General features: G+C 33.8%; 1 protein-coding gene and 1 long non-coding RNA gene across 2 annotated transcripts in view; one reads left to right on the top strand and one right to left on the bottom strand.

The window, feature by feature from the left end:
* The window catches only part of SEMA5A (semaphorin 5A), a 657936-nt gene that overhangs the window by 210551 nt on the left and 420321 nt on the right, over positions 1-27064 (top strand). The window lies entirely within an intron of this gene.
* LOC107651720 (uncharacterized) overlaps positions 16208-27064 on the bottom strand; it is a 35346-nt gene continuing 24489 nt past the window's right edge. The window contains exon 3 of the long non-coding RNA XR_008917797.1: positions 16208-18245. This is a non-coding gene — a long non-coding RNA (uncharacterized LOC107651720). The remainder of the gene's footprint in view (positions 18246-27064) is intronic.

Genomic DNA, 27064 nt, shown 5'->3' on the forward strand with positions numbered 1-27064 from the left:
GCATTCTAGCAGCATTTTCAGAAGTGTCTTAGATGCTTTATCATATCAAACTATTCCTGTTCTTCAACAATTGCTCATATTTTGTGATACTTTCTGACTTGCAAAATGTTCCCTTTACAACATTCCTGCTGGTAGAAGGTAAAGTGAATATACTAAAGACTTTTTCAGGTTAACACAACTAGTTTTGAGTCAAGACTAATATTTAAAACCATAGCACTCTACTTTCCAGATCCCATAAACTTAAAGGGACAAAATAGCAATAAAAAACCATAGTTACTGATACATGTTTTAAATTTCATGTATTTGAGCTTCCATCTGTGAGGTCTTAAATTATTTACATACATATGCATGCATGCACATACAGGAATGGCATTGTTAAAAAAATACTGTAGAAATTCAGCAGGCCTTTGAAAGATATTGAAATCTTTCCCCAGTACACATATAAAATAAGATGTGCATATGAGGTTTCTCCATAAGGTCATCTTCAATTTCAGTGCACTTGTTTTATGTAGTGATGTTTATCCAACCTTATTTCTTGGGTCCTTTTTCTTCTTGACCTGAATAATCCTTTCCTACATCTTGACTTTTCTCTATATTTGGGAAAGTATTTTCACATCTCTTTCAGAAGTCCTTCCCATTTTCCCCTTAAATGTATTTAATTTGTAGAATTTACTTAGGATTACAGTGAAGTTTTTTAAGTCCGCATTCCTTGAACAAATTTTCTCACTGAAGGAGCTTATACATATTCTGTATAATAACTATACTCAAAAACTTTTTTATATATTACCAGAAATTGTGTGAACCTTTAGTTTCTGTTAGTACTCATGATGATGATAACATTTTGATGACTACCAGACAAGTATAAATGAGAAGTAATGACCCTTTCTAGAGGTGAATGGCTATTCATTTGGCAACTCATCGTTTGAACCACCCAGTGAATTATAAGACTGTTTTGTGGAAGAACAATTTCGATGTTGACAGGCTCCAACATCACCTTAGCTGAAGAGTGACATTTTCAATTTTAAAGTTTACTCTGGCATTAAAAACTAAAACAAAACAAAACAAAACAAAAAACAAACAAACAAAAAAAGAACCACAACAACCCGTCTTAGATCTATAAGGTGAACACAACAGAAATCATAAAATTTGAGTTACTGATCTTAGGAGCAATTACTTTAAAGTCAGCTAAATTAATTTCAGACCTTTGCACCCATATATGCCTGGATTTTTTGTCACTATCTTCAGATTTTCTAAAAAATATGTTCTTTCTGATTGGCCTTGATGCCCTTAGAGATCAGTTATTTTGCTGTTTGTGTTTGTTTTTAAAGAAAGGGAGTGATTGATCAGTACATGTGTTATCTTTGATACTCCAGTGATGCTGAATTTTTCAATTATTCTGTTATTACAGTCTTTGGGGAGATGTAAGAAGGGAAGAGAGGCAGAAAGAGTCACAGATCTAAGACAGACAGACAGAGAATTAAAGGGAAGCAAAGAGATTGCTTCTAGTAAACATGCCAGTGTCCTGTGTTTCTTAATAGCCATGACTAGTTTAGAATTGTGGCCACCACATCAACTACCCAATCTATCAAAATATCTACACTTTTTGGCAATATCCATAACTTACCACAGCCATCCCTTGAAAATTATAGAAAAATTTAAAAGATCTAGTTTGGTGATTAAATAACTCTTTCAGTAAATCATTTCCTCTTCTATTTAGATTTCGAATTCAGTTAATTAAAAATTATTAAATGAACATGTTGTGCAGAATATTATTCTGAGATAGGGAAGATGAAAATAATTAGAGATACATTATTTGCCTGCATTGAACTTACACTTTAGAATAGTATAAGTCTTATCTGTTTACATGTCATATATTCTTACTCTGAGAAACTCTTTCTTTTGAGCTTGTCTCAAGTGATTTCAGCTCCATTATTCCCTCTAGATATGGCAGACAACCCCATAACCCTACAGAATGAATTCACCGAGAGAAGTCTCTCTTTTCTCTAGAGACTTTTCGTCTGTTCAGGTTACAGTTAAAGAAGAATTTCATTCCAGTTTCCTTTGAATTGGCTTGGGTATCACTTTCTTTAGTGAACTCTTTGGAGAGAATAGGGCAGGACAGAATACTAGCCAGCTACTTCTGGTTGTTTATAATGGCTCATCAATTAAGCATGATCTTTAAGTTGTTTTCTTAAGAATACTTCAGTACTTCCCATAAGCAAAACACTTCTTCATAGTGTTGGCTCCCCTTATGACATCAGACTTTGGCAAGATATTTCTCTTCTTTCTTTTTTTTCTTTTCAGAATTAGAGACACTCAATTTCCTCTGTGCCAAATCACATTTTATGTGGTAGTAATTTTTATCTTTAAGGAAGAAAATGAGTAAAAAACACAAACAAATTTAAAAGGTTAATCTTCACCTCAATGTTATGCAATTGACAGAAATACTTCTTATATTGTATTTCACAGTGGCAGAACAACCTTGAATTCTCTTTTTCCTATTTTTGAAAATATAATATGAAGAGGTATGTGTATGTGTATGTTTTACCAAATTATGTATTCCTGGACAAAGACAGGAGTACATTTCATGGACACAGTATAAGACTTTTAAGAGATCTGAAGCCATTTAGGACATTAAGTTTTAACAGGTCTAGTATTTCAGAAAGAGAATTACAATTATAAAAAGTCAGTTATAAGGAGGGTTAATGACAAAATGAAATGAGGTTTTTAATGGCTTGCTCACAGTGATAATTGATGAGATGGAGGTTTGACCAGAATATATGACCTTTAGGTAGAAAGTAGACCAGTGAAGAAAGCCACTAGTGTTAGAAAGAAGATTTTTTTTTTCTAATACAGTCCACAGCTTGCTTTATTTCCTTACTATATGACTTATTTAATCTGCTCAGGATCCTGTTTGGAGCATGCAAGGTACTTGCTTAATAGATTCAGAAATGTTAAAAGCTAGCTGGGAAGAGGCTAAAAGGAAGTAAAAAAAAAGTATTGCCAATAAAATAGTCCTACATGTTATAAAATACGTCTTTTATGTGATGGACTTCTTGCAATCATGGCCATCATAAAACATTCCTTTTCTTGGTAATATGAATTTGTGATCTATCTCAGAAGCTGCCCCGATCCAGTGCATTCCCTTGAAAAGAAGGTGCAAACAAAGGGGGAGGAAATTAAAAACATCCTGGTTTTTATGTTTAATATCATCCTAGCACTCATAACCTTCCAGCACTCCAAGTGTATTCCTGAGGCTATAAAAATTGTTTTGTTTGACTAAACAGAAGTCTCTTTGAACTAAGTGGGAGTTCTTTTTTTCTCTTACACTTTGTTGTAGATGTATGCAAAGTACTTTTTTGGCCCCTTTGGAACCCAAACAATTTTAAGATCCAGCCAACCCCACCTCCTTTATCCCTGTCTTAAAAGTGCCCAAGTAAGTAGTCACATCTGTTACATTTTGTGCCCTGAGGGTTTAGACAGACATCTGAATTCTCCTTTGTTGTTGCTACTCATAAATATAAGCACACAAAACATAATGTTCAGATTTATGTAAATATTCTTTGGTCATACGGCAAAGACATAAGTAAATTAGAACAAATATCTAATTGAATAAATGGTTTTTGAGGGCAGAGGTTCTTGACCTGGAGTCTGAGGATTTGTTTTCTTGTTTTTAAAGTTTGACAAATATATTTCAGTATCATTTTTTTTTGCTGCATAATGCTATGCATTTTATTTTAGGCATTTTAAAACATTATTTTGAGAAGCAGTTCATACATTCTACCAGACAAATGTAAAAAGAACTTTTGGTTTAAAGGATGAAATTAGTTTTCTAAATAATATTATAGGAGGTCTTGGATTACCATGTAGTTGGGAGGCACACTTGGCTACATTTCTGGGGAAAATATGGCATGGGAAACATTTTTTTTGCATTTTAGGAGAAGGAAGATGTTAGAATTTGGGGGGATCTTAGGGTTCAAAAAGGAATGGTTGTAGAGCAACTTCCCTGGACAATCTTAGGAGAGTCAAAGGAGTTAATTCATTGTGGTTGTTGTAGAAAATTAGGATGCTAAATATAAACTTCTGAAGGCAACACATAGGCAAAATTCTTGAGAAAAACTTTCAAACACTATTTAAAAATATGACAATAGTGAGTTCATAGACTAAGAACCTTAGGTGGTTTTAATTAAACAGTAGGAAATGATAAGCATGTTTCACATAGGACTAGATGTACTTTTAGTTCCTAGGTGAAGTGTCCTGTGTTAAGGGATTAAAAAAATGAGGGAAAAATAGAAAGTTATATTCTTTATTTCATTGTGCTTTTCGACAACTGACCAGTAGCCAAAAGTATTAGAAAAGGGATTATTATGGGGGCAGCTGGGTAGCTCAGTGGATTGAGAGCTAGCCCTAGAGATGGGAGATTGACACTTCCCAGTTGTGTGGCCCTGGGCAAGTCACTTGACCCCCATTGCCTAGCCCTTACCACTCTTCTGCCTTGTAGCCAATACTGTGGGAGCCAATATACTGTATTGGCTCCAAGACAGAAGGTAAGGGTTAAAAAAAAAAAGAAAAGAAAAGGGATTATTTTGAAAGTCCAATATGTTTAACATAGGAAGTCCTAGGAAATTAAAAAAAAAACACGCTTGCAAGAAACAAGAGTTTTGAGGCTTCTGTTATCTGAATTTAGTGGCTCTAAGAAATAGGAATGCTCATTAAAGAAAGAAGGTAATAAGGCTAGTGGCTTTTGTGGCACTCTAAATAAAAATACTTAGTTTATGATTTTAGAAATTTCAAAATAATTTCTTTTTCTATAGAGAGAGTAAAAGTAGAACAATTTATTAGCTTTCTCCTTTCTCCATTAACTTTGTATAACCCTATGTGGAGGGTTCATTTTTGATCAGAGCTTTTACTTTATTGTCTTTCTTGTTATCACTGAGAAATAGTCATGACAAATGCAGTCATTCTAGGAAAATATTGTAAAAATAATATTTATTGAACACATTGTTAATAGTGTATTAGGCATTATAGAATTTTTAAAAAGTATATGACATGGCTTGTTCAAGGAATTTAGTGTTATTTCAACAGAAGACATGTTAGAAACAATAGAAAATAATGACAACATATATTAATTGACTATGTGATTATAGTCACATGTCTATGTGATATATATAGATATATAGATATGTGATATCTATATATATGATAGATATCATAGATAGACTATGTGATATATATATATATATATATCATGCATTCAGGAGAGAAATCTGAGCTGTTCAGAGAATTAAGGAAAGCTGCACTGATAGCATGATGCTTAATATATACCTTGAATGATTTGGAAGAGATTAGGAAAAGATGAAAGGAGGTGCCAACCTCTGGATTAAAGATGGAAGGCATCATTATCTGATGTGTTTGATACAAATGAGAGTCCAGTCTGGATAAGTTAACAGTGCATAGATAAGATAGGGTTAGATTGAATGTCAGAGCAATATACATTTTATTTCGTAAGCATCCCTCACTAACTAGGTAATGACAATATTTAACAGCATATTGATTAATTTAATATAAAATAAAATATAAGTTTGCCAGTTGCTGACTGTATAACTTTTGTCTGGTGTGTTGTTGTGTGCCAATTAGATCCAGTATATAGAAGGTGGACTAATTTGAAAATGAACTAGTCCATAGAAAAACCTTCACATCTCAAAACAGCCCGTCAAGGGAAACTTTAGGGCCATTCAAAGCTATTCACATCCATGGCTTTCTCTATAGGTGAGCAGAAAATTAAAGCTCCAGCCAAATGAGAACTCCTGTTTCTTTCTCAGTCTTTATGCTCATCAAAACCAGTTTAACGAAATTTGAATGACTTCCAGGTACTTTCTAATGCACTTTATTGTTTTGTTTACTGTGGTTATCCGAAGTGAAGGTAACTTCACACTTGTTTAATAGTGTTTTGCCAAAGGGAGTTGACATTTCTCTTATTTTGAGGCAAAACCACTAGTAATCTTTCTGGTCTTTTCCTACTTTATAGCTTATGGCCCTTGAAAGTATTCTCTGAGGAAGGTTTTAAACTGTGATCCTTCCAGTTGTCTCTTTAGTGGTGTTCATCTCTATTCTCTCTATGAAAGGCTGAAAGTATTTCTGGGTTTCCCTTACCCTCTTTTGATGCACTACTTCTAAAAGATATTCATACATATATGTGCATACATATATACACACAGAGAAATATCAACATCTAGTTAAGATATTGGCTATATACATATATATGTATATATATATTTGTATTGTGTGTATGTATACATGTATATGTGAGGTTAACTGACAAGCCTCAAACCCATCAATATGTTAAGAGGGTGTCTGCTCCAAGCATAGGAAGGCTTACCCAGGTGGAATGGGTAGATGAGAACAATTTGTTCCAGTGATGATGAAGGCAGCTGAAACAGGTGCTGTGGAGCTCCTAGAACTTGGTCAGACATCAGAGAAACCAAGATCATTCCCTGCATTCCTTGTCATCGCCAGTCATCTTGACTTTTGTCTTGCCATTGGATTTAGATGACTCCAGAAGAGAGAGTGAGGATGCCAACTTTGTGCAACTCTGCTTCACAAATCACCTGTAATGTTGGTCCTCTTTGAAATGGAAGATGAATAAAATATCCATATCTATATCTATCTGTCTATCTACCTATCTCTCTCCATCCATCCATCCGTCCATCCATCCGTCCGTCCGTCCGTCTGTCTTGTCATGTAAGTCAGGATATGGACACCTCATATGTGTTTTAAAGTTGAAAACATATAATTCAAAAGAGTGATGGACATTTGGAGAAAATAGTTTATCCTATGTAACATTCTATTTTGAGGTATCCAATATGCATTTCTTTAAAGCAATAAGATAATATTTATTGGTAAATAGGATAGCTTTAAGAAGAGCAAGCCATGCCAGCTATATCATTTTTATCATCAGAAAATTAAATAATTCAATAAACTTTGAATATAAGACTAGCTGAGTAATATAATTTTTTTTGAATCAGCAAACTATCTGATTTTATCCTACTAATTATTTTTGATTATGGACAGCAGTTAGGTATTCAGTTGAGTGTGCTAGAGATTGCTAAAATTTCAGTTTGAATCTATACTTCAGAGATTGGCAAAAGCTACAAGTCAAGGCTTGATTTATTGTTTTGTTTACTGTGTAGATTTAATAAAGTGATAGAGAAAACATTAAAGCCAAAACTTAAAAAAATAAACTTAAAAGTATGTCATTGGTATTCCCCCACCCCCCAGAGAGCCAGCTGTTAAAACATTTACCAGCACACTACTGAATATACTTAGGAACATACTATTGGAATAATGATCTAGCAAATGCAAGAAATAACATATGGTGCTGGCCACCACTTCTCAAATTCCATGGAAGCCAGATTAGAAGCATTACCTTTCTTTTGAACATATTTACTTAAAAACTTATGTGATTTTTGACAGTTCTGTTGAGTTGAATTGAATTCAGGTACCTAGTATCTAAAAGAGTATATGTTATGTTGATCCCCAGAGATGTTCAATAATGACAGGTAATATGTATTTGAAATGATTTTTGCTATAATCTTCAAAAGAAGTAAAGCAACTTCTTAATATGAATGTTCTTTGATTATTTAAGATGACAATGAACCTTTATATTTAGCATAATACATTTTAGAATGAAAAATATGAATCATTAATTAAAATAGCATCCTAAAAATGAGAAGCTTGGAATCCTGCAGAGGTTTTTATGTCATAGAAACAATTGGTCGTTTAAAAATAAATAACATTCTCTTAAGTTACTGAGATTGCCTAATAGCTGGACTTAAGATATTATGGCCTGATTGGTTCTTTCAGTGTTAATGAGAAGTTTAGGAAGAAGATAAAAACTTTTCTTTAGGTCCTTAGCATTTCTGCCATTATAATTAAAAGTTCTAAAATCCTCAATATTTCTTTTTACCTGGTCACTACTGAGAGCTTTGATCTTGGGATTGTTGCTTCCTTAATCAAATTAATATAGTTTTGTATTTGACATGGCTTAAAAGTAGTCATTGGACTAATAAATGTATCAACAAAAGTAAACATTAGCAGTTCGAAGAAAGGACCATCCGATATTATCTAGTGTGATCCTTCCATTTTAACAACTTATAAAATGGAGTGAGGCTTAGAGGGATTAAGAGACTTACTGGATGTCACATGGGCAGTAAGTAATACAGCCAACATTTGAACCCAAGTCTTGTGACTCCAAATCCAACATATGATGGATGTTGATGTCCAGTGTTGACCCTTATGCAAAAAAAATGGCATATGGATTTATTTTCTTGAAAATGGAGGTAAACCAGGCACATAAGGAGTACAAGAGATAAAAGACAGATAATTCATTTTTTCCCTCAAGAATATGTACATTATGAAGGCCAAGAGAAAGGCTTTTAATATGTTCTCTAGATTTTCCTCTGGGTCAATTAGATAACAGAGACAAGAATTTCATGGGTTGAGCAGACATAAATATGTAAAGAACTTTGCTTTGGGAAAGGGTATTGAGTAGTTTTGTAAAATAATCTACAGGGTAGCCAACCTAGCACATAGGATAGGTGAAAGACTTAGGAACTGAAGTTATTGATAGTCAGAGATCATAATAGAAGAGTCATGAGGTGAACGTTAAAGCATCTGAGAATGTTGGCATGGCTTTGGTTAAGAAAGATGTGGTAAAGTCATTTAGCAAAATGGAAGAGAGATTTAATGGCAGAAACAAAAATTTCAACAAGTGAGATAACTGAATGGCATGAAAATCAAAGAGTAGAGCATTGAATTAATAGTGGAAGAGCATAGATCATATAAATTCTAGAGGAGAAAAACTGCCTTTGGTTGCAAGGTATGTGGTATCTTTAGGAGGTGGAAATCTCAGTTGCTGCCTCCATACCCTCACTCATAAACCCTTTGCAATCTGACTTAAACTTCTACCTGCCCCTCTCCCCCATTTACACTGTTCTCTTCACCTCCATGTTACTGCTTTATCACCCATTCAGTAGCCTTTCTTTAGTGTTGTCTTCATTCTAGACTTTCTGTAGCATTAGACTCTATTCAAAATATTCTTCGTACTTGGATACAATTATACATTGACACTCTCCTATTCTTTCCCACCTTGTTTATTGTGCTTTCTAACACTGACATACTCTGTCAGTTTAGCATTCATATCTTAATCCTAATCCCATTTCCTAAGTATTTTCTTACTTTTGAAATGTATTAGGATGTGAGAAACATTGTTCAAGTTACTTTTATAAATCATGAGAGAGTTAAGAATTTCGATAATGAAGCAATCAATGTCAGTTTCAAAGGCCTAAAGAATGTTCAGAAGAACTATAATTCAGATCTCCCCTAATTCCTCTCCCAAAATTCTTGCCACTTTACTATGCTGCCTTTTATTATCTTTCCCACTCTACCCTCTCCATCCAATCTACCCTTCTTTTAAATTCTCATAATTCAATTAAGTGTACTATATTTCTCTAGTCACTGAATCTGAAAAGCTTGGAGTAAGAGATACATGAAGGAGGAGTTTGTTTCTTGATCTTCAGTTGCTGTTTTTTCAAATTCATCTATTTGTCAAATTAACCTTAACTGAGTTCAGTTCCTCTCACTTGCATCATCAAAGCCTTTAACTGCTCTTCAGTTTTTATAATAATCTAAAAATACAAACTCATCATCTAAGGCTCTTTTCCTATGATTTTCTTCTACTTTATGATTTTATTTCATTTTGTCCCATTTCACAAGGTATGTCTTTCTGCCAAATAAGGCTGGTTACAATTCCCTATATGTTTATATTATCCTAGGGTTCAAATCACTTTTTTAAATGATATAAACAACTTTTTATTGAAAGGTAAAAATATGTTTTTGGCATGCTTTGTAAAAGTTGATGTGATTTTTGCTGTTGTATGCATACTGATAATTCATAAAACCCTAGCTCATATTTTGTAAGTTTGAGAACAACACATATAACACTTAGGTCATTTGTTAGTCTGTTTCTGCTGTCAAATTTGATGTAATTCAAAGATAAAAACAACTGCTCACAAGCACAAGAAGATCCAAACAAAGTGAGGAAAGCAATCCCAGGTGCTTTCATTGATTTAAAATTATTTGGCAAAGAATTCCACACTTTAAAGATTTCATTTTCAGAACTAACTGTCCAACATCTATCTTCTCAAGTGTTTCATGCAGGTAATAGAACTTATGGTTCAAATCACTTTTACTCCACATTTGTACCTGTGGAAACCCTTCTCTTCAGACCTAGGTTAGGTGTTACCTCTTCCATATAGAACTCCTTTTATGCTTCTAATCACAAAAGCTCTCCCCTTCCTGATATTTCTCATACAATTCTGTCTAGATCTCTCTTTTGGTTGTATTATATTTTTTCTATGTATCATTTATGTAAATGCCTCATGTTCAATATTAGATAATTCTTTGAAAACAAGGAGGAAAAGATTTAGAAATATTTGCCTCCTAAGAACCATGCATATAATGGGTGTCTTGTATATAAGCACTTAATCAATGCTGATTTATATTATATGTGATTCTCATAGACAATGAGCAGATGCCCTCCCTTTTTCCCTCTAATCCCTATGTTATATGGGTTGACTTGCTAAAAAGTCATTATTCTTTTAAAAGTTGTTGTCTTAGAAAGGTCACTTTTGATTAATGTAACTAAGGATGTTGAATTTTCAAATGGTCTGTAGAGGGATTTAGGCATACAGGTAGATTTTCTGGATTATAGTCATTTTCTAAAATTCATAAAAGAAAAAGCCTTTATTATGGACCTAGGGGAAATTCTTCTCAGTGATATGTCACAATACTTTTGACTTCATTTGTTCCTGAGCACTCTTAGACTTCATAGCCTGGAGGAAAAAAAAAAAAAGAAGTACTGGCTCCACTCCAGGAGTGTGTGGATATCACCTTATTTACATTTGGATTTGAATTTTTTTAAATTAAAAATTATCTTCCTTGATGGATGAATAGAAATTGCTTTTTTGGTGAGTTCACCAGCAATTAAAAATCTGTGATTGATCAGCTTGGTTCTTATCTTTCAGTTACCAGGAGTAATCACTACAGATGATTTAATGAAATAGTTTAAGTTGACCTTTGAAGATATAAACACAAAGCATGCAATAGGGCCCCTACTTCTAGGGAGAATTTTAAAGTTTATTCATTCACAATTTTCTTTTTATTATAATTTTATATAGGAAGCCTTATATGGTATCATAGGAACTGTTTCATGTTGTTCTTTAAAAAATCCTCGGTCCTCAGAAATCTAGGAGATCAGGTAAGGCTGTTAACCATGACTTACAGATTCTGTGTACCAAAGATGGTCCTAATATGGGAAAGAAGAAAGGTGGGATAAAAAATATTTTCTAGAGAAGTAATAATAGTTCCATTATGGTAAAGTATTCCAAACAATGAGGTGTATTCCTGCTGCGAGATGGTGATGGAGGAGTCAAGGACCAATGTGCCAAGTTTTGTAAAAGCATCACTGAATTCAGATTTTCAGTGAAAACAAAGTTCAAGTAAAAGTCAACAAAAGTGAAATGAACTGGGCAAATTCACTACAACTGGCAGTTGTACATAATGGAGACATCTGTTAATACAGTACGTACAGATAAGATCCCATCTGAGACCTCCTGTGGCTGGTGGGTGCAGAGGCAGCCTGCTGTGTTGAGCCCATTCAGAGCAGTTAGGGGAAGCAGCAGTGAGTGATAGTGTTCTTATTCTTTATACTTGATCCTTATTTTCCAGTACATTTCCTAACATCTTCACCTATTCCTACTTTTGTATTCAAGTCTGAGTATCAAAGAATGCACTAATTAAATCTGGATGATGCTAGCAATTTCTTTGTTGAATTTCTCTACCTCTTCAACTTCTACAAGTGTTATTGGTGCATAAATATCATTTATTGTGGAAGTGGCTTTTCTTTTTTCAAATTCTTTTCAATACAAGATGAGTTGTTGTCCCATGAACTGAAGTTTCTTGTTATTTTTTGGCACATGATAAAATAAATTCTGCCAACTCTTCTATTTACCACTCCAACAGGTACTTGGGATCTCTGCTTCTATTTAGGCAGTACAAATCCCCATTATATAGAGGAGGACACCAAATTCCTCCGAGGTGAAATGACTTGTCCAGAACGGAAGTTCTGATCAAAATTCAGTATTCTTTACTTTTTCCCTCTGGCACTATATCCACTATGGTTATTAATCAAGCAGAATGCATTTAGATTAATATTTGATAAGTTAAAATTTATTGATGTTCTAAAAATGGGGCATTCTTAGCTCACTGTGATTTCACTCACAATTCTAGATGGCCTTTTTTTCTTTGTTAAATAGCTAGAACCATGATAAAAGCTCTTTATCTTCACTTTAAAATTTGAGGTTCTACCAGCACATATCTAGAAGTAAGGCCAAGTAATGCACTATGAGACTGTATTAATTTGTCAGTTATTTACTGAAACAACATATGCAACCTTCATTTTGGGAGACTACTTTCACAGGCAGGAAAAAAAAAAAACATTTGCTTTAGGTAGTCATTTATTGCAAACCTTTTTGCTTAGATACTATGAGTTAATTTTTTTTGAAGCATAGCATTTTGCAACTCATGCTAACATTTCATTAGTTTTTCACTTAAAAAACTGAATAGGCATTGAATCTTATTCTCCTCTTTAAAAACAGCAGGGCTTAACAAAGTTTTTCTAAGAATAATTTTTATTACCTGAATTGGGAATAATGACTAACCTGTTACTTCCCAGAAGATATGTCATCTTTTAATTATGGGAAATTACCTTCTCCACTAAGTAAAAACCCATCCATGTTTGAGGCCAATGAAGATTTTTTAATATATGTCAGGGCTTAGTTGTCTGAAGGACCAAAGGATGCCAATAAGCCAGCTACTTTTATCCTAGCTAGGTATCACTCCCAAATCTTCCAAGTTCATTGTTGTGAATCTTAAAAATACTCAGACTCTACTTTAGAAGATTTGATTAAGCTATTCCCCATTTTTAACAATGGAGGTTCTTGATCAGGAATGTATTGAGAACTTTTAAAATTACTCCACCCTACTCAGACAGTGCCTTAGGGGAAGATAAAGTGGTAAACTCCTGATTGAACAATGAAAGTCCCTAACTCATACTTATTGTAAAGCTAGCACCTTAAGCTAGGTCTATTTTTAGATCTAATACAAAAGGGTGATAAGTACCTATAAAGGTTAAATTAGTACCTAAAAGGTCAAGCAACTTACAAATGGCAAGCTTAACAAAAGAGGTGTAAAGTACTCAGTAGATTTAATCTAACCAGAGAAGGTGATAACAAAAGAGGATGAGAACTAAGAATGGGCAATCCTGGGAAAAGCATCTACTGTGATTGGTAGATGTGAAAATTTAGGGGAGGTGACACAAGAGAAAATTTCTTTAAAAGGAAGGGGGAAAAGGTGATTTGAGGTAATTGAAGTTAGTTGGAGTTTGTAGTTGAAGTGAGAGACATTTTGAATTGAGTTTGCAATTGAACCCAGCTTGGAGATGATCTTGTGGTGAGTGATAAAGACTGACTTGTTCTCCCTTAGGCTCAGGCCTAGGACATTTTGGCCTAGGCCCTTTTCTACTACTTGTCTATTCTCTCTCTCTCTCTCTCTCTCTCTCTCTCTCTCTCTCTCTCTCTCTCTCTCTCTCTGTCTCTCTCTCTCTCTCTCTCTCTCTCTCTCTCTCTCTGTCTCTCTCTCTCTCTCTCTCTCTGTCTCTCTCTCTCTCTCTCTCTCTCCTTTTCCCTTAATTCCTTCATTTATATTAATTAAAATCTCCATAAATTCCCAGCTGACTTGGGTATTTTCATATTTGGGAATTTCCCATGATGACCACTTATTTTTAGATTTTAAATCAACACACTAAAATTATCTTTACCAGTTTGGCCAAAACCCTTTACAGTTTTGGCATTTACAATTTTTAACATTCACAGTTTTGGCAACCACATTTTAGGGCTCACATTGTGAACTAAAATCTTCCTGATCAATAACCCAAGTTACAGTGATTTTTCTTTAAGCAAGGGAAATTCAGCCACAAAATATACTATGTTGAAGATTCCTGTTCTTGAATACTCTGCTGAAATGATTTGCTATTGTCAACCCTCCATAGAAAAGGGAAATATGTCATTCATTCCCAAAGTGGGACATCAGCTTTGATCTTCTTCTAGGACACTTCTTCATTATCTTGGAACATATTTGTCCATGCTGTATACTTCAAGAAAATCATTAAGTTAAATATTTATCTTCTCATTCATGTTTTATTGTTAATACCACATGACCATTCGTTTAGAGAGTATTTTGACCTTAAATATTGGGAAATTAGCAGGAAAGAATGATTACTTATCTGACTTTTGAACTTGTCCTTTCAAATCTAGGACACATCATCATCATTGTTACAGAAGTAGAATAAAGTTGTCTAGGACTGAGTGTCATTTTGTACTTTTTCATGGCCAAATAAATTGTTAAAAAGTGGCAGAACAAACGTTGAAGAAAATATGAGAAGATTAGGATACTAATGCACTATTGGTGGAGTTGTGAACTGATCCAGTGATTCTGGAGAGCAATTTGGTTGTATGCATACCCTTTTATCACAATACCATTGGCATATCTTTAACCTCATTGCATAGCTTTAATCAGTTAGAGGAAAAGGAACTATATATACAAAAATATTATTTTTTTTTGGTAGCAAAGAATTGGAAATTGAGGAAGTATCCATCAACTGGGGAATAGCTGAACAAGTAGTGGTATATGATTGTAATGGAATAGTATTTTGCTATAAGAAATGATGAAAAGTGAAGTGAGCAAAAGCAGAAGAATGTTATACAAAGCAATTGCAATAATGTAGGATCAATTGTGAATGTTTTAATTATTATCAGCAATGCAATGATCTAAGATGACTCCAAGAGATTTGTGATGAAAAAGAGTCTGTCATACTGTCATAGGAGGGACTGTCAACAGTTTGAATGCAGATTGAAACATACCATTTTCCACTTTATCTCCTTCATGAGTTTTTTCTTGAATAAGTGATATGTCTATTCTTTCACAACATGGCAAAAATGGAAATTTACACGATAGCACATTGATAATATATGTTACCTGCAGACTCAAGGAGGGGAGAGGATCTTTTTTTTTTTGAATGGCCAGAATACTGATGTTGAACCTCTCAGTATTCAAAGCAGGGTAATCTTGATTTGTTGCAGCACATATATTTGAAATCTCTTTAGAATTGTAGAACATTACCTAGCTTTAGAGATACCTAGATTATCTCTATTCTATAATGAAGCATTGCATTAAGTCTTTCTGGAGGAATTCTATATATTAAACAAATATTATACTTTTGTGTTTTCTACAGCTTAAATCCCTTTTATTCATTTATTCCTGGTTTATATGTTACTCATACTCCTCACCTATTACTGCATTTGCATGGAAATAACTTGTAAGGAAATACGAATTATATGCTAATTCAATTTGTAGGATTTTATTGATTCCATAGGATTTCCCGTCCTTTTCCTTTCTTAAGAGCTATTGGTACATAAACTGCAGTTATTGTACTCTTTTTTGCAAATTCCTGTTATGAGCATTGCAAGATGAGAATTATAAAAAATAGAGGGCATAAATAAGAAATAAGACACAACACTATTTTCTAGAATCTTATTTAGCAAATCCTATATTTTCCAAATAACATAGCACTTGAACTTTATCATATACATATAAATAATACTACATATGCATAAAAATAAAAAAGCTCAATATATATACCTCTTTAAAAATCACCTGGAGATTTCAGAGCAGAAGCAGTTAGCTAAAGGGGCTTCCTATTCCCTTGATAAAACATGACCTTCAGGCCATTGACCTATTGCCACACATAGACTTGTATCATTGTTTCATGATGATCCTTGGAGTAAGAGACCTGGCAAAAAAAAAGAAGAAGAAGAAGAAGAAGAAGAAAACTAGAAAACCTAAGGAAGAAAAATGAGAGCCGTCAAAAGACAGTGAAAACAACAGAGACATTCATGAATATCATTTTTTTCTTTTATGGCTCTTACAAAAAACACTCTTGTTTTCTCAAAAATGTTTTGGGGCCATATAACATTTATGGAATGTTTTATTTAATGTACTGCTGCTAAAATGAAAGTCATAAGAGGTGATTTTTTTTTATTAAATAAATTAGTTTTGTAAGCCAGGTTTTTATTATGTTGTAACAAGAGGTATTTTGCAAATAGAGAAATAGTTACCCTTAAGTTAGGATTATTTTTTCAAAACAAAAAATCCACACTATGAAATTATGATATTTCACAGATGAGATCCAACTCTTTACCCTTGCAGGCAATCTAAAATATTGCTACTAATATAATCTTTCTCACCTGCTGCTTTGACCACAGTTTTTTCCCTTTCCAATATGTTCTCTTGTTGGCTCTATGTCAGGCTCAAGCTGTTTACATTGATTTGAAAGTGGCCGACCATTTAACCTTTACTATATCACCTCCTTCATCTACTTCTAATTTTCCATCTGTTCTCTTCACTCTAGGGAAGCCGAGTCTTCCATCATCATTTCTATTTTCTTCTCCCATGCCTAAAGTTGTATTCAGTTCATCAAGATGTATCTGATTCCACTGGAGATTGCCATGGACCTGATAAATTGTCACTGAAATTTAGAGCATCTTACAAACTCGAAGCCTTTTTAACTTGACATAGCAATAGAGCTCGAGATCCAATTAGGGTGTATCAAAATTTTTATCCTATTATTCTATTCTGTACATTCTGGGAGTTTTAGAGGCAATAAGCAAATTGTAATGAAATGGGTTCATGGGAAAGACTTCACCCATTTACAAAAATAAAATAAAATAAAAACAGCACAGCACTGAGAAACTCTCAGTTGCTTTGCCCACATTAAATTTCCCAACCACTGAATGGTAAGTGTATCTGAATTTTAGATTTATTAGAGTATGGTCATTTTATAGGTACCCATGTGATCATCATTACTTTTATTTATGTTCTGAATGCTGTCATATACAGAGACGCCTAACACAGAATGTCATGAGAAAGATGATATAAGCTTTAGGTCCTCATTTTAAATCTTCTTTGAGCATTCCTATATTGATACACAGCCATATAGAGTCTTCCAATACCCTTTGCCTTTTTTCTTGTCACATGAGATTGGTTTCTAACATAGTCCCAATCCCATATGCATTCTTCATAGCCCTGCTGTCATCCCGTTCTCTGTTTAATTTACTCACATTTGAAATGGTGAGTAATGAAATGATGCTCATAGATAGCCAGACTTTGTCTACTTGGGAAGCATTGCCTTGCTCAGCAACTCTAGACAAGTCAAATTGTTCTCTGGACAATGTAAATGCTAGGAGCTTTTGCCTGTGGGAGGACATTAATTCTGATCTAATGTTTTGACAGATTTTTGGTATGTTTTTTTACATTACAGAAAGGTATGTAGTGTACCCCTGAAGCAACACTTTATCTCTCAATTTATTTGTTAGGTATTTAAATAATTTTCTTTGATGTGCTCTTTGGAGAGAGACAGTGTAACATAATGGATACAGCTCTCTCCTGACTCTTCATTAATTGGATATGTGGTCATGTCCAAGTCATTTCATTTCTAAGTGTCTCAAGGAACAACTAAGATCAGAAGTTATAAATTAGTTACAGCTTGCTGAAGGGGTTCTTCCCACATGGGTAAAAATCTGGTCCTCTTTCCTGACATTCTCTGAAAAAAGTGAGTTTGGGATTCTTTTAGTATATTTTTCCTCAGTGACTTTGTTTACAAGTGACAACTTTTTAAGTCAAATTATGGCTTAACCTTGCCAAATAACTTTTAAGATAAAACAATCAATATTATTTGCAAAAAAAAGATCATAGACATGTTTCCAGAAATCAAGAAAAATTGTGTTCATTTGTTATTTGAATGATGTTAAATATTTTAATAGGATGTGTATTAAAGGATATATTTGGTAACAACTAGTAATTATGGAACATTTTCATGTTTTCCAAGCGCTGTCCTTATGTTGTAGTCTGGTGTATCTCTCTCCCATTGAAATCCTATTCTGATGTTTCATTGGTACAAAAAATGGTCAGAACACATTCTTTATTGGGTCTCCCCAAAATAGAGAGCTCTGAATATTGATGGGTTTTGTGATAGTCATAGAGGATCAATCAGTCTTCCACTTGATATAGTACTAGAATGGGGAAAAGGGAAAGAAGATATTGGAAATGCAATCAGAAAAGAATGTTGAATGGAGTCATTTAATAAAAAGCTCATTGATATAAGTAATATTGAATTAACATGAAAATAAAGTAAAATGAATAGAAATATGTTTTTCACATGATAGCATGCTGACAAACTCCATCTGTTTGTACCAAAACAAAAAGAAAGAAGAAAATACATGAATTCAAAACAATTTTAGGATATAAGATTTGGAAAACAATAACAAATTGCATTTTTATATACCAACAAACACAAAACAAGAAAATGTAACTAATTTAGACTAGGAATAATGACAAAAACCTTAATTTGGGGAATTTAATTTACATAGAGATACCAATGCCCAAAATAAAAGTAACTATCAAATTTTGGTGACAAATAAATGGTTTAAAAAGGAAATAGATAATAGAATAAGTATTTACTAAGCATTTATTCTGTACCAGGCACTGTGCTAAATGCATATAAACAATAAAAAATTAAAACATTACTTTATTTGATTGAATACTTCAAGAGATGTCTAATGTGGATGGATGACTCAGATCAAAATTATGAAAATTATTAATATATCTTCATGTTAGAGCTGAAGAAGATATTAGAAAATATTTACTCCATCCTGCTCATTTTATGGCTGAGAAAACTGAATCAGAGATTGCACCTCACCAAAATCATTTATGGATTTAATCAAAATATAATCAATATTCAAATTAGTTTTCCCATAAATCTCAGTAAATCATAATAACATTTTATTTATTTTAAGACAACCCTTATCTTAGTCTTATAATCAATACTGTTTATTGGTTCCAAGTCAGAAGAGTGGTAAGGGCTAGGCAATGGGGCTTAAGTGACTTGCCCAGTGTCACACAGCTAGGAAGTGTCTGAGACCAGATTTAAACTCAGGATCTCCCATCTCTAGACCTGGCCCTCAGTTCACTGAGCCACCCAGCTGCCCCCCACAATGACATTTAAGTGAAAAATATTATGCTAAATGATTTTTGGGATTTAAATGTTTGTAGTATAAATATTAATATTCCTTTAAAACATGTTTGTACACTATTGGTATTAAGTAGGACATTCAAAAAGATCAAGGAAAGAACAAAAATATTAAATACAAATAAAAATTAATGTTTGATAAATATATGCTTTACTGTTTAAACCCTCATCAGCTTTCACTTGGATTATTACAATAGCTTCATAATTGTTCATCGTGGCTTAGATTTTTTCCTAGTCCAAGCTATTCTCCACACATGCACAAGTTAACTCTTCTGCTTAAGATGCTTCTATAACTTCCTATTGACTTTAACATAAAATGGACAATTCTAATTTTTTTAGAGCCTTTCATTCTCCAACCCATCTCTTTCATCTGTGCTTTATTTTGGACTGCCCACTAATCTGGAAGGAAAGCTCTCCTTCCTCATCTTGACAACTTGGCATCCCTTCAAGATTGAGTTTAAGTACCATGTACTTCAAGAGACTTTTCATATACCTCCCTCTCTCCATGAAATCCCTCTTCCCACAATGGTTCATACCTACCTTCAGGTGCTTTTCAATTATTGTATATATAGTCTTTGGACATATCATATTCCTCCAAGAGAAAATAAAATGTTTGATGTCAATGACTATCTCATCTCTATATTTATGTCTCCAGTATATAGGATATAGTAGGTACTTAAAATGTTTATTGATGATTATACTTGGGTGAATAAAGGATTTTATTGAGGTGGATCCATTCTTTATGAGTAACATGGGCAACCTATCAATAGCTTCTTATTATGTCATTCTTTTCTACCAGGTATTTCCAAAATTCTTCAAAAAATAATATAATATACTGGAGACATTCATTTGACTTTTATTATCTGAAAAGTTCCAAAAGTTGTCCATTTTTTGTTCTGGTCTCTGTAGGTAACCATCTCATTCTTTTTCCTTTCATATTTGTCTACTGTCATTCTGTTTCTGCATTCTTCATAGTCAAATCATCATTGGATAAAGGTTTCAGCCTACTAAATTCACCATACATGATTCCATAACCTTATAAGTCATTTAACATTTTGATGCTTCAGAGATTGAGATGTTTTATGAATCAGCAACATATAATCCCAGTAAAGAATATTGATGTTTGAGAAATTGTTTTTTGTAATATATGGTTTGGCATCTTGAAAATCACTAAACAGTATATTCTAAATGTAATCCAGTTTAATCTTCTTCTCTCCTCTCATGATCTGAACTTAGTTCAAAATTCATCTCTAGTGCCAGCCATTCATGCATCCATACATTAAACAAAGACATACCTAGTAGACCTTTATATTTGTCAAAATATATGTGTATGTAGAAAAAACAATACCCTTGGCAGAATGCCATTTCCTCCAGCATATCTGTCTGGTCAACATACATAAATTTTAATATGTTTTATTTCTCTAGTGTGTATAGTTAGACTAATCGTCGACTTTTTAAAATAGATTTCCCTTTGTAATACAGGACTTATTAATATTTGTACAATGACTCCTGAAAATAGGGAGTTTTTGAGAATCTTATAATCAAGAGGAGATTCTTCTTTTTTTAATTCTTTAGAATTATCCATGTGGCCATCAAGTATGTGAGGTGGACATTTGTTTTCTTGTTACCCCCCTTGATTTATTTATAACATTTTTTCTGAAGATCTTTTGACATTATTATCTATTTAGCTGCATCTCTTTATTAAAAATCTTGACTATTTTACTATACTGTGTCAATTGCTTTTGAAAAATGGCAAATAATCGATGTAGCAGAATTTAAATTATTTTTTTCCAGTCTCAATCATTTTGACCTTATAGATGCAGGAATTTATAGAAAATATCATTTTAAGATTTTATAGGAAGCGGAAGATAATCATTTGTGGACTAGTATCTCTGTTACCTTTTTTGTTTTGTTTTGTTTTGATTTTGTATGGTGGAAATGGTGGAAATATTCACTGTGAGATTTTTTCCCCATTTTGGGGGGGCATTTCCTTTTATTGATAAAACTTAACCTTTGCTTTTTGTCTTTAAAGTGATGCACTTCCTCTTTATTGGTTTAAGGGTGCACTTCCTGTTGGTTCCTGAACCAACTTGCTACTTTCTCACATAATGTCCTAATAGTCAAGTTCAAAAGTGCTGGTTCAGCTTCCATTGCTGAAAATCAGTTCACTATGAAAATGCTCTAGATAAGTTCCATTCTTCTGTTTCTCATTCACAGATGCTTTCATGATGATGTGGCTTAGCTGGATTATACAACAAATTCTCTGCTGGATCACTTTCTTTCAAACTGCTTTTTCCATGTTTTCTGAAGAAATATTGTTGGTAGTTTTCTGTCATCTTCCTCTGTAATGTTTTTCAAATGAGAACATATTCTAAATAATTGTTACCTTTGGCTGCTGTGTCTCTTCACTTGGCAGGATGATCTTCATTGGCTAAGGCTCTTTTTGGACTTTTCAGTATGATGAATGTTTTGCGTCTGTTGATTTTCTTTAAGAAATTGACAGACTCTACATATCTACACTTGTGTTTTGCCATCTTAAGCAATTTGTTTAAACTGGACATGTTAGAGATGCTGTAATTATGTATAGTCTCTTCTTTTCATCACTATCTTTATCCTTCCTTATAATTTTATATTTACTTTGACCTTTGCTATAAGCAGTCAATAAATCAATGAAGACAGCTAAATCTGAAATCAGTGCATTGTCAGCACCTAGTATTTTCATATCTATTAAAATATGGCAAATCTGATTTTTTTGTCATGCCATTTGGACCTTGTCCTGTCTACTGTCTTTTGACTCTATCCTTGAAGAATGTTTTCATGATGTCCATTCCTTAAACTTATGAGTCATTTAAAATCTTTAGACATGTTTATTTCTTATGTTGCTTTTGTGTCCTTCCTAATGCCTGTGATTGCATAGAAGTCACCATGTATCAAAATACAAGTCAAGTTCTTTTTAGAATTTCTCTATTTTGATTTATTTATTTTTCCTCAAGGGGTACTGTTGAACAAGCAGCTGTTATCTTCATAGTAGAATGACACCTGTCATTTTGCCTGGGCAAATTCTTGAAGCTTTGAATTCACAATCTGGTTATCTTCGCCTGTTAAAATTCATGTATTCTGGGGACAGATAGGTGACTCAGGGGATTGAGAGCCAGACCAAGAGATGAGAAGTACTTGGTTCAAATCTGTCTTCAATTATTTCCTAGCTGGGCAAGTCACTTAACACTCATTGCCTAACACTTACTGCTCCCCTGCCTTAGAACCAATACAAGGAATTGATTCTAAGAAGGAAGGTAAAGGTTATAAAGAAAAAAGAAATTCATTTCTTTCTTCAAGGTTCATTTTGGATGCTCCTTGTCAGAAAGCCTTATTTGATATCCACAGCTAAAAATTATCTTTCCCTTCCCAGATTTTCTTATAAGTATAGCTAGGTTCTCTTTTTTGTCCTCTAGCATACTTATTTCTGTACATGATTTAATCTCACACATTAGACCAGAAACTATGTAAGATGAAGAACTGTCTCATTTTGTGTCTTGGTATCCATGTCTGTCCTATGGTAAACATTCAGTAAATATTCATTGAATTGACTTGGATTAAAAGGAATAAGTAGGAAATTTTCCTTGGAAGAGGACTCCCCTGTCTCTCAGGCTGGAGGGGAAGATGGGTATAGATGTGAAATATTTTGAATTAAAAGTATTAGTTGATAAGACCCATTTTTTTCTCAGAATAAGAGGTCATCTGATAGTAACAAGGGATTGAATTTGCTGATTTGAAGAGAGTGGAAGAGGGTTAGAATGTTTACTGTTGGAAATGCACCAGCGATCAGTGATTGTTGAACAAAAGGATTGCCAGTGAAGCAGAGCCGAAACAATATGAAAGGGAAAGAGTTATTTTGAAGTAATTGGGGGATATTATTAGGATGACAGCTAAGTGAAAGCAGATTCCTTATAGAAACAGGTACTATACACTAAAAACCTCTTTGCTGGCTAAATCAATATCCTGTTTATCTTACATATGACATCCTTCCCCCCCCCCCTTCCTTCAAAGGTCTTCTAAGAGGGAATACTGCTTTCTTTTTTCAAGGATCTCTCTGACTTCTGTCATAATCCAAATCTGGAATGTTAACTAGGGATTCTAGGAAGTAAAGTTGAAAGGATTTAAAAAAGAAATCTTTTGAAACTAGAATATATGGTAACTTTGGCATAATTTGATGATCAAAATGTTTAAAATACTGGTAATAAATGTATGAGGGAAATTGAAAGTAATAATTGATTCATCCTGTTATAAGTTTTTTTGAAGTATGTTTATTCATTACAGTGATACTAAAAACTTCTTGTGTCAGCAAGTAGATTTAGCATTTTTATTCTAGGCTAAGAATATTTTTTTAAAAAGACCCATAACTAGTGCAATGGTTGCTACTACTGTTTTACTTGTACCTAGCCTTTATCCTTTACACAGCACACAGTGCTTAATTTACATCTTCTCAACTAGATAGTATAAGTATTATTACCAATTTACAGATCAGGAAAAATGAGAATCACAGTTTAAAAAGATCCAAGCTAGGGCTGATCAGTGCATTGAAGTCAGGAAGATCTATGTTAAAATCCTGCCTCACATATTGATTAATTCTGTGACATTGAGAAAGGCACTCAAACTCTTTCTACTTCAGGTTCCTCATCTGTAAAATGAAAGCGTTAGACTATATGACCTCTAAGGTCTCTATCCAGTTTAAATTTATAAGACTATAGTTAGTACATTGGTAGAGAAAAGAAATGCCATGATGTTTTAGGGAGTATAATTTGAAGTCCTAATCTGTATAATATCAAGTCCAGTAGTAATAGGATTCTACAATAATACTTATTTAAAGATGTAAGCTTTGACATAAACTAAATTCTCAGGATAAATTTTATTAAGAAGTTTGTATTTATCTTACAAGTCAGAGTAGATAGGGAGCCAGAACTTTTATTCATATTCCTAGATTTAACAGAGCCATTTTAGAGGTTATGCTAAATTCCAGTACTTCCCGATATTTGTTCATGTCCTGGCATTTAAAACCTGTGAGCTATGCTTAGTATTCTATATCCATCCATGAACTGTTTACTCCTTCATGGCAACTACTCTCCTGGAGATTGCTAGTGACGTCTTGCAAATCACCTCTTCCACTGTCCTCCTAAGCATCCTATCCAATGACCTTCTAAATCTTCATTTTCATTGATTTGCCTGTTGCGTTTGATCCAAATGACATCCCCACATAAACCTTTTTGACTACTTTTTTTTCTTGATTTCCATGATACTGCTATCTTGTTTCCCTTGTTATGGCTTAAAAACTGACTCCTTTCCAGGACTCCAGAGGCTGCGTGATATAGTAGAAAAATAACTGTATTAGAAGTTACAAGATGGTTTTACCATTAATCACTTGTGTGACCTTGTGATACATGTTTACGTGTGTGTGTAGAGACAGAAAAAGAGAGAGACAGAGAGAGACAGAGACAGAGAGATATTGAGTGGTGGGGCAATTAGGTGGTACAGTAGATAGAATGCTGGGCCTGGAGAATAGAAGGACTCATCTTCCTGAGTTCAAATCTGGCCTCAGATACTTTCTTTGCTGCACCATCCTGAGCAAGCTACTTAACCCTGGTTGCCTCAGTTTCCTTATTTGTAAAATGAGCCAGAGAATGATATGACAAACTGATATGCCAGTGTCCTTGGCAAGAAAATCCCAATTTGGGGTACAAAGAGTTGGATACAACTAAAATGACTGAGAAATAACAAAATAGTGAGTGTATTAGATTATTCTTTGTGATAACGTTCAGTTTTAAAGTTCTGTCATTATAAGTGACTATATGTTTAGGCATATGATCCACTTCTGCAGTAGATATTCCCTTGCCACTTTATATACATAATGATTAAAACTAAATCTCTATATTGTTCTTCCTCCCCCTTTTCCTCTTTCAAAGAAAGTTTTGGATCTTGAGTTTCATATGTCAGTCACTGGTATAATTTTTTCTAGTTACTAAGGCTAGAAATTATTGATTTTGTGATTAACCCTCTATATCCAATTAGTTACAGATTCTCTCTAATTTTTATCCTTTATGCCAAGACAAGAGATTTTATCTTTTCCTTTTAAATTTAGAATATTTTTCCATGGTTACATGATTCATGATCCCCTTCTCACCCCTGCTCTTTCCTCCCTGCATCTGACAAGAAGTTCCACTGGGTTATAGATGTATCATTGTTTGAAATCTATTTCTTGTTATTCGGAGATATCAGTATTTTTAAATTTTTATTTTTAATTTTTTACATGTCAACACAATTTTTAATCATTGTTTTCTGACATTTTGGGATCTTTGCTCCCTTGCTCCCTCTCATTCCTATTTCCATGTTGATCATGCTGTGAAAGAAGATCCTTAAGTGATTACACTAGAGAATAATTCATTTGAATGTGCCCAGGACGCATTAACAACAGCATAGCATAGTGACTGTTTTTAGAGTAAAGACATGAATTTTAGTTCTCTTCCACCTCACTGTGATCCTAAGTGAGTTACTTTATCTTTGTCCCTGGGGACAAGCCACTAAGACTAATTACCAAGTTGTATCAGTGCAAGAAGTTTTTACCTTGAGAGTTCCTAAACCTGATGAAATCACTGATCACAGGATAATATATTTAGAGTTGGAAAGGACTTTGGAAGTTATCTAATTTAACCCTAGCATGTAAAAAAATGAGGAAATTCTACGGAAAGGGTGGTGACTTGTGCAAGGTCACATAGATAGTAAATGGCAAAGGCTTGGTCAAAACTTACGACCTCTGACCCCAAATCCATGCTTTTTTTTGGTTTTGCTTTTTTAATGAACCCTCCCCCCACTATCCATATCTATACTATATCCTGTCCCCTGGTAGGACAGTCAGAGGAGGGTAGACCTCTGAATTCATCCTTGTTGGACAATTCTTGGTTTGGAAATTTCCCCTACACATGCATATAAGCAACTGATTTGTAAAATAAAGTTTTAGAGTGTTTATTGACAGCACTGAGTGGTTGAGCTACTTGCCCACAGTCAAGAAGGGAGCAGGTGTCAGATACCTTACTTAAGATCAGGCACTCTATCCCTGGAGGGACAATGCCATGCTTCTTCTCAATATTCAGTTGAATATAATTTAATAAAATAAAATAAAAACATTTTTCTAAAATTCTCATCTTTATCTTCTCCTACAATTGAAGCCACCAAGCAGAAAAAAAAATGTTACTTGCCTAGAATATGCTAGAGGGGATTTTTTTTTCAGATTATTGTTTTAGTATATGACCTTTGAACTCTTCTCTATCTCAGGGATTTTATGCTATTCTGAGAATAACATTGTCACAGACTTGGGTGCTTAATAGGAATTGTCCCTTAGTATTAGGGACAATATCCTTTGATGTCACAGCACTGAAGGTATCTGGATAAGGGAATGTGGCTGTCATATTTCCTCCCTACTGGTCAGCATGCCAAGGGAGAAAAAGGAAAAAAAAATGTCGGGTACAGTTACTTCCTGGGTTCCAGAGACAATATAGAAACTCTTTCTGAATCCTTGAGGTTTATCTCCTCTGACTTTTTGCTCTATGAAAAATGCCAACTGCTTTAAAAAAGTCAAGATTCTGTCCAGTCTCATTTTGTTCTGGCAGCTGGTAAAAGTCTTTCCCTTCCTAAATATGTTGACTACTGTTGCCTCTGAATCCATACAGAATGGCTGAACAATTGTTTAAACTTTATTTTCCTCACCTATTTATTCTCATTTATGAGAAGATATGTCCAGAGTCAAGTTGGTGT

The sequence above is a fragment of the Monodelphis domestica genome, chromosome 3 (genome assembly GCF_027887165.1).
Source record: "Monodelphis domestica isolate mMonDom1 chromosome 3, mMonDom1.pri, whole genome shotgun sequence".
Lineage (NCBI taxonomy): Eukaryota > Metazoa > Chordata > Mammalia > Didelphimorphia > Didelphidae > Monodelphis > Monodelphis domestica.